This window comes from Panulirus ornatus, chromosome 69, assembly GCF_036320965.1.
Source record: "Panulirus ornatus isolate Po-2019 chromosome 69, ASM3632096v1, whole genome shotgun sequence".
Lineage (NCBI taxonomy): Eukaryota > Metazoa > Arthropoda > Malacostraca > Decapoda > Palinuridae > Panulirus > Panulirus ornatus.
The window spans coordinates 17,176,496-17,192,583 of NC_092292.1; the positions used below are offsets into that span (position 1 = coordinate 17,176,496).

The window sequence follows — 16,088 nt, forward strand, 5'->3', positions numbered from 1 at the left end:
ACCCTCCATCTCCTGCCCCCTTCCCCTCAATCCTAGTACTTGGGGCCCACGCTGCCCCTCTCCACGGCATCCCTATCCCTCCCCAGAGCCCTCCAGAGCCCCCCCCCCCCCCACACACACACACGCTTCTTGTCAACAAACTTTATAAAGGGCGAAGACAAAATTAAAACAAATGCAGAGAGGAGCAACAAAACTGATTCTGTCCTACCCGAAATTAATTGAAAACCATTTTTTTTTATCTTAAGCGCACACTCGGAGGTCATACAAAATTTTTAGATAATAAGTTCATGTTAGAGACAGATACAATGACCAGCAATAATGATATGAAATTAAAGGGATGTAATACAAACGTGGGCAATTTATTTTTCAGGAGAGGTTCGGGACACTGGAATGAATTACCACTGAAGTACCCTACACGCTTGAAGTACTTTATGCACACACTTTAATTATATTAACCATTAGTAAGAGAGCCCTTTTACGAATGACAACATGAAATGTGTGCGTATTTCAACTTCGGGTTTTTTTCAGATAAGAGGCTGAAATACAGCATCCTGAGAGTATCCATTGATTTACATTAGGTTAGAACATGTTTTCCATTCATTCTTCCCATAGAATGTCCATTATAGTACACTCTCGTTATGCTATAGGGGGTTCATAGTTACTGTGACACTGGTTGGTGTTCCAGAGGGAAAGGCGAGGTGAGGAGGAACCTCTATTTAACTAAGTTGTTTCCATCTACGTATGTGGGTTAGATATGTAGGAATCATACAACCATCGGGTCTTCTGTTATCTGTCCCTCTTTATATACTCCCTTGGCATTAAGGGAGTCCCACCAACAACCCTTTTTTCTCCCTGGCTCACTCCCTCTGTATGATTCTCTCACTCCACATGCTTCTCTTCTCTCCCACAAACTCTTACTTTTGTCTCCCTTCTTTTTAACCTCCCTTGAACGCTGACGTCTTGTGCTGACGGAAAATACGAAAAATAATGACAGCTTAACCATACAGGAGAGAAAAAAAAACATCAAGGCGATGGAGGAGGATATAAGAAAACTGGGAAATCTCCGAGAACTGATGAACCATCGGGAGAAACGTATGAAAATCACCCGGAAAATTCATCGTTCATCTAATTTTCACTGTCGCTCTTCCGGAACAGTTGGGCAAGACTTCAGCAGTAACGAGGAAGAGGGGGAGGAGGGAAGGCCGCACTCTACTGGGGGTTCCTGAGGACAAAGGGCAATAAAAATGTCAACATTACAGAAGGCAAAGTCGTCGCATTCGCATACAAGCAAAATATATGAACGAATTATTCGAAGGCTGTCGCAATGAGCAATAGAAAACGAACCTGGAGAGTGGTACCAAGGCTCTATCTTATATATATATATATATATATATATATATATATATATATATATATATATATATATATATATATATATATATGGTTGGTCCGGAACTCGAGCGCAGGTCCACTGATTCATAGGCAGCAACGCTGACCACCTTCACTATACAGTCATAGTGATGATGCTCTGAAAATTCATAATACAAATAAGAAAACGGAACACACACACACACACCAGATGTCTGGAATCGGAAAACTTAAATGCGAAATTCACTCTTAAATGATTGCTAAGAGAAGTCCATGAATTGGTTGTGGATTGCCTATGAGACCAGCCATGAGAATAGTGACCAGCCATGAGAATAGTGACCAGCCATGAGAATAGTGACCAGCCATGAGAATAGTGACCAGCCATGAGAATAGTGTCCAGCCATGAGAAGAGTGACCAGCCATGAGAATAATGACCAGCCATGAGAATAGTGACCAGCCGTGAGAATAGTGACCAGCCGTGAGAATAGTGACCAGCCATGAGAATAGTGACTAGCCATGAGAATAGTGACCAGCCATGAGAATAGTGACCAGCCATGAGAATAGTGACCAGCCATGAGAATAGTGACCAGCCATGAGAATAGTGATCAGCCTCTCCCAGATTCATAAGTCTTCAGTACCGTTCATGGCTACAGGGGAAAGTAAGTAATTCATGACCTGGTCGTCACCAGAGAGGACAGCACACTACCACACGCCATGTTCTTCCTCCTCTGGACTAGAAATGTTATGTATGACGGTTGGTCAAGGCGAACACAACCCCGTCTGACGCGTCTGTGGGGGACGGGGCAAGATGGACAGCGACGGTAAATGGTACTTAAGGGTTAAGGAGTAAGGGGGGGAAGGACATGATAGAGAGGCGCGAGTAATGGTACATAGGTGGATGGGCCAAGGAGTGAGCTTAGACAGGCAGCAACGTGTAAGGATGTAGGTAGAAGGGGAAATCACAGGAGGCGAAGACAGCGCCGGTGTAGAAAACGGTACATGTACCTTCATAATGTAAAATGATTTACATATTTACGATGTAAATAAGGCTGTAAACCTAAGGACCATCTCTGCGTTTGTCTCTCGTGTGATAATGACCCAAGAAAGTAATGAGACACTATACATCGCCATACATTTCCAGCTATGCACCTAAAGACGGCGTGTCCAATACAGACTCGTGAGACATTCTCAACTCTACGTCATTTTGATTAAGAGAACTATACAATTATGAAGAAAAAAATTAAAAAAAAGATAACATTTCATTATTTTTTTTTTTTTGTGTGTGACAAAAACAGCTCTATTGTCTTCAGGGAGTGAATCATATCATTGTTTGTATGTGCCGTATCAACAGATCTGGGCCCTTTTGTTTACTTAGAGATGTGAGGCCTAATTGTATATTCACCGGGTCCATTAACTCTTACAGCACCTCCCTGGTATATGGGGAGGGGGGGGGTGGTCCTCGGCGCCATCATTAAGCGGAGGAGAAGGGAGGGGAGCAGGAGGGAAGAGGAGGGGAGAGGGGAGGTCTCGCGAGACCCTGGGAGAATAGCTCCCTACAAACAACTGTCTCGAGCGTTTGGTTGACCATTTTAACCCGCCCGCTGCTGTGCTGTCCTCGTTACTGGGAGGGGAGGAGGGGGTGTCCTCTCTCTCTCTCTCTCTCTCTCTCTCTCTCTCTCTCTCTCTCTCTCTCTCTCTCTCTCTCTCTCTCTCTCTCTCTCTCTCTCTCTCTCTCTCCTTACCGAGAAATATCTTAAGCCATTTGCACAGTAACCTTATATCATAGACATTCCCGCAATAAAGTTACGATGACATGCGAGGTGCTCTTGTGGGAGAGGAGGGAACTTGGTGTTAGAGTAGCGAGGGAGATGGTTTTGTTATTTAAGGTGCTGGATTGAGTGGAGGGATGAGAGAGAGAGAGAGAGAGAGAGAGAGAGAGAGAGAGAGAGAGAGAGAGAGAGAGAGAGAGAGAGAGAGAGAGAGAGAGGAAAAAGAAGATTGGAAGAAAAGGTATTACATGGACAGAGGAAAGGAATAGTCGGTGAAACAGCGAACGAAAATGTAAGGAGATAGAGAAACGAAGTTTCGGAAAGTCAGTGAAACAATATGACCAAGAAGAGGAGAGGCAAAATAAGGGAGAGAAAGACACAGGAACATAAAGAGAGGGAAACACAGAGCTATCATCTTAACTTCTTTCTAATTTCTGACTCGCAGTGTCCTGGGGGTGGTCTGACCATCACTGAGATGATCAATTCCATGTGAAATTAAAGATAACTCTCACCCTTATGAGAGAGAGAGAGAGAGAGAGAGAGAGAGAGAGAGAGAGAGAGAGAGAGAGAGAGAGAGAGAGAGAGAGAGAGAGGCTGGCGGGGGCCCACTCACTCTTTCATCTCTGGCTTATTTCTCACAGCAAAAGTAGTGCCACAATGAGGAACAAAAAAAGTTGGGACGACCCCAAGATGTGTTATTTTTTTTTTCTCTTTCCTCTCTCACAACTTTGGTGGGAAAATAAGAAATCTGAAACGAAAACAAGATGGAAATATTTCTAAGAGATATACAGAGATAGAACCCTCAGGTATTCACTGGTAATGTTGTTGTCTATTACAGACGAAATAAGAGATGCAATGGGGATCACTGTGAAAACTCTTTGGCCCGTCTGTACACCCATCTGTTGGAGTGAGGGAAAGACGGATGAAAGGGAGGGAATGCCATAGCTTCGATGTTTGAGGAAAGGCGGAGGGATCGTAATGATCATTCCCTCTGTGGCTGGTGTTTATACACACACACACACACACACACACACACACACACACACACACTCATAAAAGGTCGGCCACGAATGGTATCTAAAAAAAAAAAAACATGCTAGAATCCGGGAAACTCATAAAGCAATATCGAGCTCGGCCTTGATAAAGAGACCCACCTTACCCAGGGGGGAGAGCAACGCCTGAGTCTTGAGAGACGTTGGGAATATAGCGATTTCCGGCACACCCCCCCACCCCTCACCCCCCCCCTCCCCCACCCTCCCCCACCCCTCCTCCTCCCCTTGGCTCACAATCCCTCAGTCGTCTGAGGACCAGAGACTTGAAGGGCTCTTGTTTTGAGCACTTGCCCCCCCCCTCCCCCCCTCCCTCTCCCTTCCACCAACCTCCCCCCCCATATCAACAAGCCCAGCCCCCCCCCGCTACCCCCTTCACTCACTCACTCTCACCCACCCCCTCTCCCCCCCTCTCTCCCCAGGAGGTGCATTCGTGGTCCCCTCCCCTTCCTACTCCTCCACAGACAGGGGAGGAGGTGGGGGTGTAGGTTTCTCCTCCCCAACACACACACACACACACACACACACACACACCACTACCCGTCCCCCACACTCGATATTACCAACATACCAGCCTCAACACATCCCCTTTACTCTCTAGAATACAAAGGTCTCTCTCTCTCTCTCTAGCTTTCACCCTACCAAATGTACTTCACAATAAAACTCCCTTGCAGCGAGGTCGAACGGTTTGGGGGTGATTTGCATACAGTCCCAGTTTCTATCCCCATTCAGTAGATCGGCCTCAGAGTATGGAGCGACCTCGAGGACACGAATGAATGAAGGGAAGCAGCAAATATGGCCCGTGTTTCTCTTTTCGAGAAGTTCTGATGGTTGTCTGATTGTGTATTTACAGGACAAGTGAGATGAAATAGGCATGATCAAGCCAGCGATGCGTTGGAACATATATGTAAATATATATATATATATATATATATATATATATATATATATATATATATATATATATATATATATATATATATATGTGTGTGTGTGTGTGTGTGTGTGTGTGTGTGTGTGTGTGGCAAGAGAGAAGGTTATGTGGGAGGGCAAAAATGGGTGTGTTTTAAGGTATTGCAGTCCTAACAGTATTACATGCATGTGAAGCATAGGCTTTAGATAAGAGTGAATAGAGGAGGGTAGTGTTGAAAATATCTGAAGACAATATGTGGTGTGAGGTCGTTTGATCGAGTATGTAATGAAAGGGTAAGAGAGATGTGTGGTAATAAAGAGTGTGGTTGAGAGGGCAGAAGGTGTGTTGAAATGGTTTGGACATATGAAGAGAATGAGTGAGGAAAGACTGACAAAGAGGATATACGTGTCAGAAGTGGAGTTAACGAGGAGGAGACCAAATTGGAGATGAAAGGATGTAATGAAAAAGATTTTGAGCGATCGGGGCCTGAACATGCAGGAGAGTGAAAGGCGTGCACGGGATAGAATGAATTGGAATGATGTGGTGTACTGGGGTCGACGTGCTGTCAATGGACTGAGCCAGAGCATGTAAAGCGTCCGAGGTAAACCATAAGGCCTGATTATGGATAGGGAACTATGGTTTCGTTGCATTACACATGACAGCTAGAGAATGACTGTGCGCGGATGTCAACAAATGAAGACACACACACACACACACACACACACACACACACACACACACACACACAGCCAATATTAACCCCATATACCCATCGACATTCGTCAGTGTATATATATATATGTATATATATATATATATATATATATATATATATATATATATATATATATATATATATATATATATATATATATATATATATATATATATATACTAATTCCGATACAAGCCTATGAATAACGAGTTTGTATTCTCCATGAAGCATAATGTACCGTCGAGGTAACGGGGAATAATACAATAACAGAATATTCCTACAGTGACAATACATCTCACGTAACGAGGACGGACAATGAGACTTAATATTCTTTTACGATTCAAACGATCGGTCGGGCCATTGGAACCTGCCTGGGTCTGAGGATATTCTGGACATACATATATATATATATATATATATATATATATATAGAGAGAGAGAGAGAGAGAGAGAGAGAGAGAGAGAGAGAGAGAGAGAGAGATGGATAGATAGAGAGACTTGTTACCTGACGAAGAATTTGGAGGCTTTGCACTTGCGAAATCCTATGTCCTGATTTGGTTACGCTGGGATTTGGTTTGTTTTGGTATCAGTGATGTGTCGCTTCGTCTTGTTTTCCTTCCATTGGTAACGCTAATCCTTCGCTCGATATGGCAATGCTGACACTTCGCTTGATATGGTAGCACTGATTAGTATCCGACTTGTCTAGATATCTTTTATGTTTCAGTTTACTTTACTTGTTTGCTTTTAATTTGTAAACCAATTAGTATTCATTTTCCTGTGTCTTCTCCCCTGACCCTTCTCTATGGTGACGTCTCTCCCATAATTCAGGGTGTCGAAATGTCTTTCCTTCTCTTTGTATTTAATGTCTTTTTGTTTCCTATGTCTACAAGTTTTTTGTATGCAGACTTTTTTCTTTTTTATCATCTGCTATTGTTTCTTAGTACCAACAGTGCTGAACACTGTGGTACACACGACTGTGTGGTAACGAAAATTATTTCCTTTAAGGAGAAAGTATTTTTTGGCTTTATAGAAGAAGAAGAAGAAGAAGAAGAAGAAGAAGAAGAAGAAGAAGAAGAAGAAGAAGAACAAGAACAAGAAGAAGAACAAGAACAAGAACAAGAAGAAGAAAGAAGAAGAAGAGAGAAGAAGAAGAAGAAGAAGAAGAAGAAGAAGAAGAAGAAGAAGACAAGTAAAGAGGTGGGGAGAGACGAGTAATATGACGAAGAATGAAGCAATGAATCATACAAGCTTCAAGAGTGGAGGGTGTGATGGCACCTCACTCAAACACACGTAGGGGAACCCCACCAGACATCGACCATCGAGAGGATCGTCCTGGATTTAACAGCTGCGACCCTTGACCACGATCGATAAGAACAGCAATGTTCTTCTCTGGAGGGCGTCCCTCTACCTCCCTCAGGCTTCTTCTCCTCCTGTCTAGGATATAACGATCTGTCCCACTACTCTTTTTTTTTGTTCTCCCTGTTTAGGAGGAAGGGATTTATCCCACTATCCTTTTTCTTCTTCTGTCTGGGACGAAAGGATCGATCCTTTATCCCTACGTCTCCTGTTCAGGGAAGGAAGATCCCCGTCCTTCTGCGCTCCACGCCTCCCTTCCTTCAAGCTTCCTTCAAGCATGGAAGGACCTGATTCCGGGGGTCCTTAGAATCCTGCTGAAAGGTCCTGTGAGTCAAGGATGTCCTACGTAATGTAGGAGATGGTTAGGATAGGGATGGTCCTTTCAGCCCAAAGGAGAATCCTGTAAAGACACTACAAGCCCAGGAACGATAGACAGACATAACGAGGCAATACGAAGAGAACAGAGCAATACGAGAGGGTACTATAAGGCAAGAAGAAAAGAGACACAGAAGGGGACAGAGAAAGACAGACAGACTGACTGACTGACTGACTGACTGACTGATTGACTGACTGACTGACAGAAAGCAACTGGCAAAGTAGGTACAGACAACCTACGAGGAAAGTCTCAAGTTAGCGAAGCTTTAGTAAAGGACTGAAAGGAAAGCAGCCAGCTTAAGCATCGTCATGTCCACGAAAATATAAAGCATTTTTTTTTTCTTCACAACTAACAGATAACACTGAATCCCTCTGCTATAAGGACGAATCCCTTTTAAAGAGATATGATCAACTCGCATCACCCAGAGACACGACAGTGTTTATAGAAAGTCTTATCGTCCGTCTCGTTGCCATTTTCTGACACCATCTGCTGAGCGGATGACATCATTGCCCAAGACTATTCTAAGTCTGGTCCGTAGCTGCTGTTTACTGGCGTCTATCAGCGAGTGCTCTTATGCCCTGTCGTTCAGGTCTTCATGCTTTCTCCCTCCTCACACCCACACGTTACACCCAACTCCACACCGGAGACCTTCACACTATAACATATCTGACGAGGGTAAGCTGTTTCGAGAGGAGAGTAAACACTGGCTGTGGACCAGTAGCAGCCTGACTCCTCTCTCTCTCTCTCTCGGTCTCTCTCTCTCTCTCTCTCTCTCTCTCTCTCTCTCTCTCTCTCTCTCTCTCTCTCTCTCTCTCTCTCTCTCTCTCTCTCTCTCTCTAAGTGTGTGTGTGTGTGTGTGAGAGAGAGAGAGAGAGAGAGAGGGCGGGCGGGGGGGGACAGAGACATATGAGAAACCCCAGACATTAATCTGTCATGACTCCCGCGCTGATTACACCATCACCAGCACCAGCAAATTCCCTCCAGTGTCGAAATAATGGCCGTGGCATCTCGTCCTCCTGGCGACCCGTTCCTTATTGTGGAGGAGTGGGAGTCCCCGAGGACGACCTGGCTGGGTCGTAAGGTCGTCTCTGAGGACGAGATGGTTATGTCATAGTGTCGTACTACAAGGTGTGGGTCCTCTTATCATGGTCCGATGTATGTACACTCCCCACCCTTGCGTATACGCTCCCCACTCTTGTGCGTACACTCCCCGCCCCTATATATACACTCCCAAACCATGTATGTACACTCCCCACTCCTGTACTTAAACTTCTCCTCCCTTACGTCTTCTCCCCACCCCTGTACATACACACCCCACCCCTGTGCGTACGCTCACCACCCCTGTATATACACTACACACCCACGTAAGCCCATACCCTTCCCTTCTCCCTACACACCCCACCCCTGTATGTACACTTCCCACTCCCTTATATATATTCACACACACCACTCCTACTCCTCTAAGTACACCCAACCATTACCTGTGTCCTCCCCTTTGTACATGTAACGCTGTCCCTTTGCTCTGAAGTTCCCGCCTGGTGTTAATCCACCATAGTGCCAACTGTTGCTCCCTTGTGACCCGCCACTCACTCACCACTAATCTCCCACTCCCTCACCCTCCCTCCTCTCCCTTTGGTCTCGCCGTCCTGATTAGATCTGGGAACAGTGCTGGCCAAAGCTGGGGGCCAACTCTGGCCAAAGCTGAGGGGGGCCAAGTCTGGCTAAGTCTGGAGGGGGCGGCCAAGTCTTGGGGGCTCCCAGCGCTGACCAGGGCTTTCCATGGATCGAGGCTATCAATTCTCTCTGGGGTAAATCTTCCCGTTCGGGATGTTTACTGGCATTCTCTGGGGAGATTTTTTGTTGCTGCTTCTCTGGGGTATATCTTTACGTTCTGGTGCTTTAGTGGCATTCTCTGGGGGCTCTTTTTTTGTCTAGCGCTTCTCTGGGGACACACCATCCCGCTTTGTGTATTCTCAGTACATACAAATATAACTTTAACCTCCTTATACACTCACATAAACTGAACAGCCAATAAGATATTATACAAACTGCAAATGTACATCATGTACAACATCCTCTTTCCCCACCCCGTACTATAGATGTACACTCTCTCTATAGGCTGATGTGTACAGTACATCATAAGAGTCAGTGTGTAAACATTTTGCGTCAATATTGAAAAAAAAATGCGTCTGTTTGGCACTCGATGCTCAAAAGCTTCTTTTCTCTCCCCGCAATAAAAGAAATATTCTTGGATGCGATTTAGTTTCATATTGGGTCACTAGATGACTTCATATATTGATTCTCTTTTCTTTTAATTTTCTACGATAACGTTCAAATGGTATGCGATGCGAATATTGCCAGAGAAAAGATATGGTGTTGCCCGCGATACAATAGCGAGCCTATGAAATACCACAGGTGTAGAATTAATATAGTGTTACACACGCATATGGATACGTACTCGATGGTTCCTATATGTGCGCTGATCAAACTCTCTCTCTCTCTCTCTCTCTCTCTCTCTCTCTCTCTCTCTCTCTCTCTCTCTCTCTCTCTCTCTCTCTCTCTCTCTCTCTCTCTCTCTCTCTCTCTCTCTCTCTCTCTCTCTTACTTGGCTGAGAGAGTGACCGAAGTCCCCGGAGAAATCCTTCCTTTCGTTGGACTCCTGAAGAAATCCCCTTCTCAGTCGTTGGACTCCTGAAGAAATCCTCCCCTAGCAGAACTCCTGAAGAAATCCCCCTCTCCATGGATGGTTTCCTGAAGAAGAAATCCTCCCCTTTCAGGACGGCTGAAGAAATCCCCCTTCCCCAACTGCTGGACTCCTGAAGAAATCCTCCCCTTGTTGGACTCCTGAAGTGAAGCCTAAGTTACGGTAAGGCAGGTTCCTCCTAGCCCGACTCTCGAAGTAAAGCCCAGGTCTTGACGTGACTGGCGTTGAAGACGTGAAACTTCCTTGATACACGATCTCTTCGCGAATTCAGGTCATTAATCAACCTTAGTTGGATTGCACGGAGGGCGTGACTCCGCTTGCAAGCAGACGTGGGATTCAAAGTTCCTTCATCCTGTTCGACGATGCCTCCTGCACACAACGAGCCTTTACATGGTATAGTTGTTTCTTCGCTAAATGATATCAGAGTTGACTTTGAGTGCGAGGGTAAGACGGTTCTCCAGCGAAACGGTACGGGTGATGTGCACGACTGGCGTGGCTTCATAAACACGACCAGCACGACCCTTATTTATGATAGTCTGGTGTCTGTTGTGACAACTAATGGTCTTGTCAAAGGCTCAGATTACTGTGCTTCGATGGTCATATCAAGATGCTCAAGGGTCGTGCACCGTCGTGCTCAAGGGTCGTATACCGTCGTGCTCAAGGGTCGTATACCGTCGTGCTCAAGAGTCGTATACCGTCGTGCTCAAGGGTAGTATACCGTCGTGCTCAAGGGTCGTTATCGTCGTGCTCAAGGGTCGTATACCGTCGTGCTCAAGGGTCGTATACCGTCGTGCTCATGGGTCGTATACCGTCGTGCTCAAGGGTCGTATACCGTCGTGTTGAAGAAGTAAGGTACACACTGATATATTTCGTACTAACCTTTAAAAGCGTTTTAAGCAATTTTTTTTTTTTTTTGTAACAGCAACGGAAATTTTATTTTCTCAAATCCTAATGAACCTTATAAATTACCTACAGTATAATTGGTGTATATAGCACTTATTAATCAAAGATTTGTCATACATATAACATTGTTTCGTCTTTTGCTCTAAAATACAATACATTTTTTTTATTCATACATAAAACGTTCTTGAAAGCAGGTGTACATATCCATTGACACTGAGGCAAAGAATGCATCATTTTTTCCCAAGTTATACAATAAATAGATGTGATCTTTACCCTTTTTTTGGGAGGGTTTTATTCTTTTCTGTATTCGCCCACAAACAGCAACGTTCGAGCGGTGTTTGCTAGAGATTTAGCGTGGATTTATCTTGCCACCAACCTGGCCTCACCTTTCTTGTTCACAGTGAGACTCCAGACTCTCAGATCACACGTTTCCGGATCGATTCCCTCACTTTATCTCGTCTCACGCGCCGTTGAATCGTCCTGAATATCTTTAAATCATCTAAGATGTCATTTTTTATAGGTTCACCCACCTTCGAGTTGTTTGCAACGACTTGTGACTATCTTCTTTTTCTATCATTCCTCCATCTAGCTTACAAACGTCAGGTTTTATTTACGTATATCTATCACAGTCTGTAAATACGGATTGACTCAGAACAGCATTAAGCGGATACACACACACCCCTGCTGGAAAAGAATGAGAGAGAGAGAGAGAGAGAGAGAGAGAGAGAGAGAGAGAGAGAGAGAGAGAGAGAGAGAGAGAGAGAGAGAGAGACTTAAGCAAGCTCTTGCAAATGCTGGGCGCGAACTATACCTTTCACTCACCCCCGTCCCTCTGCCTCCCCACAGTGATGGGATTCCCCTCTAACCCTTTTTCATATTTCATTTAAGACCTCGTCGAGGACTCATACATACTCCTGGCTGGAGCCTTCGACTCTACGCAGATGAAGGATGACGCTGATTCTCCAGCGAGTAATAGGAGGAGGAGGAGGAGGAGGAGGAGGAGGAGGAGGTGGAGGTGGAGAGTATCAACAACGCTACAGCGAGTGAACGTTGGGGACGTGCACACCTACAGCCCCACAAGGGGCGATGACAAAGGAGAGACTAGTCGCAGCTCTCATGCAGTCTCTCTCGTCCTCCTACTTCTTTATTCAATCAACCTTCCCCCCTCCCTATCTTCCCTTCAACCCGCCCATCCTCTACAATCCTCCCCCACATCAATTCGAGATGATCCCCCTCCATCATTTCTAGATCCTGAAGTCTCTCTGGTTGCTGAGCGAGTCTTCGAGTCATAAACTAGATTCGAGTTTTGAACAAGTCGAACTCTTTTTTTTCTGGGGAGGAGGAGGAGGAGAAGGAGGAGGAAGAAGAGAAGGAGGAGGAGGAGGAGGACAGGTAGGAGGAGAAGGAGGAGGAGAAGGAGCCGAGTGCTGTAAAATGTCAGTCTTGCTGACGGGTCCGTAGCTCAGGATGGAAAGAGAGAGAGAGAAGGAACGAGAGAGTTGCTCCACACCAGACCCACCAGACGGTCAGGATTCACTGACATCACCACAGCTTCGATCAACAAACAGTTTGCTTCACGGATGACTCGGTTCACTGACGCTGAAGCTCACAGACATAACAATCTAAACCGGTTTGATTAACAGACGGTTTGGTTCACGATGGATTAGCTCTGGAGACGGTCTATGTAGTTCACGGACGTCGTGGTTTACGTGTGAGTGGTTCAACAGACACTCCTGGGCTCACAGACGATCCAGCCCACAGACCGTCCGGCTGTACCATAATGGCACTCGAGGGAGACAAGGCAAGAGTAGACGTGAGGAGTCTTGACGAGATTATCTACTGGATGGTGGTAATAGCACCTGGAATCTTTAATGTTATTCGATCAGGAAGATGAGTAGAAGAGAGGAGGAATGGGAAGGAAAGAGCTGAGGAAGTAGGAACGAGGGGCTGAGGAGGAAAGGAAGAAGAAAAGGCAGTGGAAAAGGGTAAAGGAATAGGGAGTAAGGACAGGAGATGATAGTGGCATGGGGGACGAGGAAAAGATGAGATGAAGAGGAATAGAGAGGGAAGGGGGAAGTCAGAGAAGGCAGAAGAACGAGGAGGAGAAATGGGACAGAGAGGACAAAATGAGAGGAATATAGAAAAATCATAGATGAATGTAGAAGACGAAGCTGAGAGGACGTTAAGAAGGCTGAAGAAACAATGAAAGGAAAAGGAGGGATGAGAGAAACATGAAAATTATTAGGGAGACAATAAAATGTGAAAAGAAGAACCAAAGGATAAAATGAGACATGAAAAAGATGTAGACTAAAACGTATAAATGAAGCACAGAAAATCAAGCAAACATAGCGAATGTGGAGCTTCGAATACCAGAAGAGATTCGGAGAACGCGAGAGTGATGGTAGACTGAGGCGAAAGGCAGCAATAACATATGCTGTCAGGGAGTCTGAGACGGAATGGGGAGAAGATGCGGGACGCGTCGCAGGGAACATATTCACAGGCCTCCTCCCTTAGGGGTGGCCATTAGCACAATTTTTCACCCGAGGTGCGTGTCCCGGACGTGAGCCATCGACTGGAACGGATAGCACATGACATACGTCCAGGAGGCGAGCCATCGGCTGGAACGGATGGCTTCGCGCGAGTCCAGGGAGCCATAGATTGGAAAGGACCGCTCCAGACGTGTCCAGGTGATGAGACCAGAGACTGGAACGGGTGGTTGCAGACGTGTTCAGAGGTGAGAGCCAGTGAGTGGAACGAATAAATCCCGACTTGTGTCCAGAGGGTAAACCATCGACTGGGACGAACGGACGGTTCCAGACGTGTCCAGGAGGTGAGGCACCGACTGAAACGGATGTCTCTAGACGTATGTGGGTGTGCCAGTGACAGACACAAATGGTGTCCAGACTTGTGTCCAAGAGACGGGGGGTCGGTCATCGACTGGATCGGATGGTTCCAGACTTGCTCAGAAAGTTGACTGGAAAGGATTTGCTGCAGAAGTGCCCCCGGATGTGAGCCTTCGACTCGTAACGAAGCCCCAAAACATGTGTCCGGGTAGGGAGCCCGTCTGAGGCACGTAAACCTGACGCTGCCACCACGGTTTACACGAGACACGTAAACTCGGTAGGTATAAGAGAAGTAAACTTATGGCATCTGAGGGATGTAAACTCTCCAGTTACTTCCTGTATAAACCCACGGCCCCTGAGGCAGTAGTAAACCCGGAATATTTATAGATATAAAAAAGACACCGCTAGTCTGATGCATAAACCCAGAGCTCCTCCAGCGACGCTGCTGGGACATACATAGATCGTGAGTGACACATGTGTAAACCAGAGACGCCCATAGTGTCTACACCCTGTACGTACGGGGACTCCTAATGTCGTCCTTTCTGACTGTTTACTTATCATCTGCTTCAGAAGCTTCAGGCTGAAGTGCTGTGGCTCCGAATGCTGGGCTGGTGACGCCTGTGGCTGCCTGAGGACGACGTAGTCGCAACACAGCGAACGAGACATTGAGACTGACGTTAAGGAATACACTGATATGTCTCCCTCAAGACTGAAGATAGGTTTGAGACCCGACATATTATCATCATGTTGGGGAAGACATAACGCGGAATCAGCCAATGCTTAAACACATCCTCACAGGTGGAATGTTATCGGAAAACACTGACAGACTCGCCTTTCAGAGGAATAGATGTATATATTTACACATAATGCAGAGATAATCATGTCAGTTTCTCCATACTATATCGAATTCGATCACATTTAATGTTGAATTGTGGGTCCGGTGAATAGGGTCTTTATAATCAACTAATTGGAAGAGTTGATGAATGAAGTAGTGTATGGTAACATACTAATGAATGTATACAGCTAGAGGTATACATCATTATGCTGACTAAATATGTATTTTAAGGATCACAATCTTTGTTATCAATGCAGTGTTTTCGGGAACTTAAAATAGAGCCAATTAGACCACTTCTCAGCACACTTTAAACTTGCACTGAAGAGTTTCTCTGTAAGAAGTATCCACAAATGAGTACAGGAGTAAAAACGAACTAACAAACACATCTACAAATAAAGGTGAAAATGCCAGCATTCTCGAGCAAATGTCTCCTTCATATTCCAGCGAAGTTCTCTTATTAGTTTCTGGTGGATTTTATGGCATAATTTGAATTTAATAATCCTTGCTCGTTGACGACATGAATTGAAAAAAGAAGAAATTTAATTTTGAGAGAAGTGTTTGGGTGTATTAGGCCAGGCTTAATTGTTGGGGGAGAGAGAGAGAGAGAGAGAGAGAGAGAGAGAGAGAGAGAGAGAGAGAGAGAGAGAGAGAGAGAGAGAGAGAAGAAATAGGTTAAAAGAAAGAACAGGAATTGAAAATGCCTCTCTTCCTATATATATATATATATATATATATATATATATATATATATATATATATATATATATATATATATATATACACACACCATAATTTATCATCCTGCCTTAGGAGTCTTTTCTATAGGCCTACTGTATCGCTCCAGGAAGCCGACCACGTCCACTGGGTGGGACCACAGGCCATAAAGTGTGATAATGTGCGTCTGTTTTCGTTGGAAGATCTCACTGTGGGAGGTGAACATCGGGCATGAGAGGTCTTGTGACATGTTGAAATGGTGTTTGTAACACTGAAGCCATAGACGGTGTCCAGATTGCAGCTGGAATGAGTAACTCGTACATGTCTGGGGGGGAGGTGTTTGGTTTCAGATGGGTAATACGTCTTGCATGTGATGATGAGATGGGATGAACACAGACAGACAATAGGCTTACGAAAACATCTGCCCAAGAAGAAGAAGACGAGAGAGAGAGAGAGAGAGAGAGAGAGAGAGAGAGAGAGAGAGAGAGAGAGAGAGAGAGAGAGAGAGAGAGAGAGAGAGGGTGGGGAGGGGATTCTTTCACG

At 45.2% G+C, this 16,088-nt stretch overlaps 1 protein-coding gene across 1 annotated transcript in view; it reads right to left on the reverse strand.

Moving 5' to 3' along the window:
• LOC139747658 (glutamate receptor ionotropic, NMDA 3A-like) overlaps positions 1-16,088 on the reverse strand; it is a 172,017-nt gene that overhangs the window by 129,533 nt on the left and 26,396 nt on the right. The gene's annotated exons all lie outside the window — the stretch shown is intronic.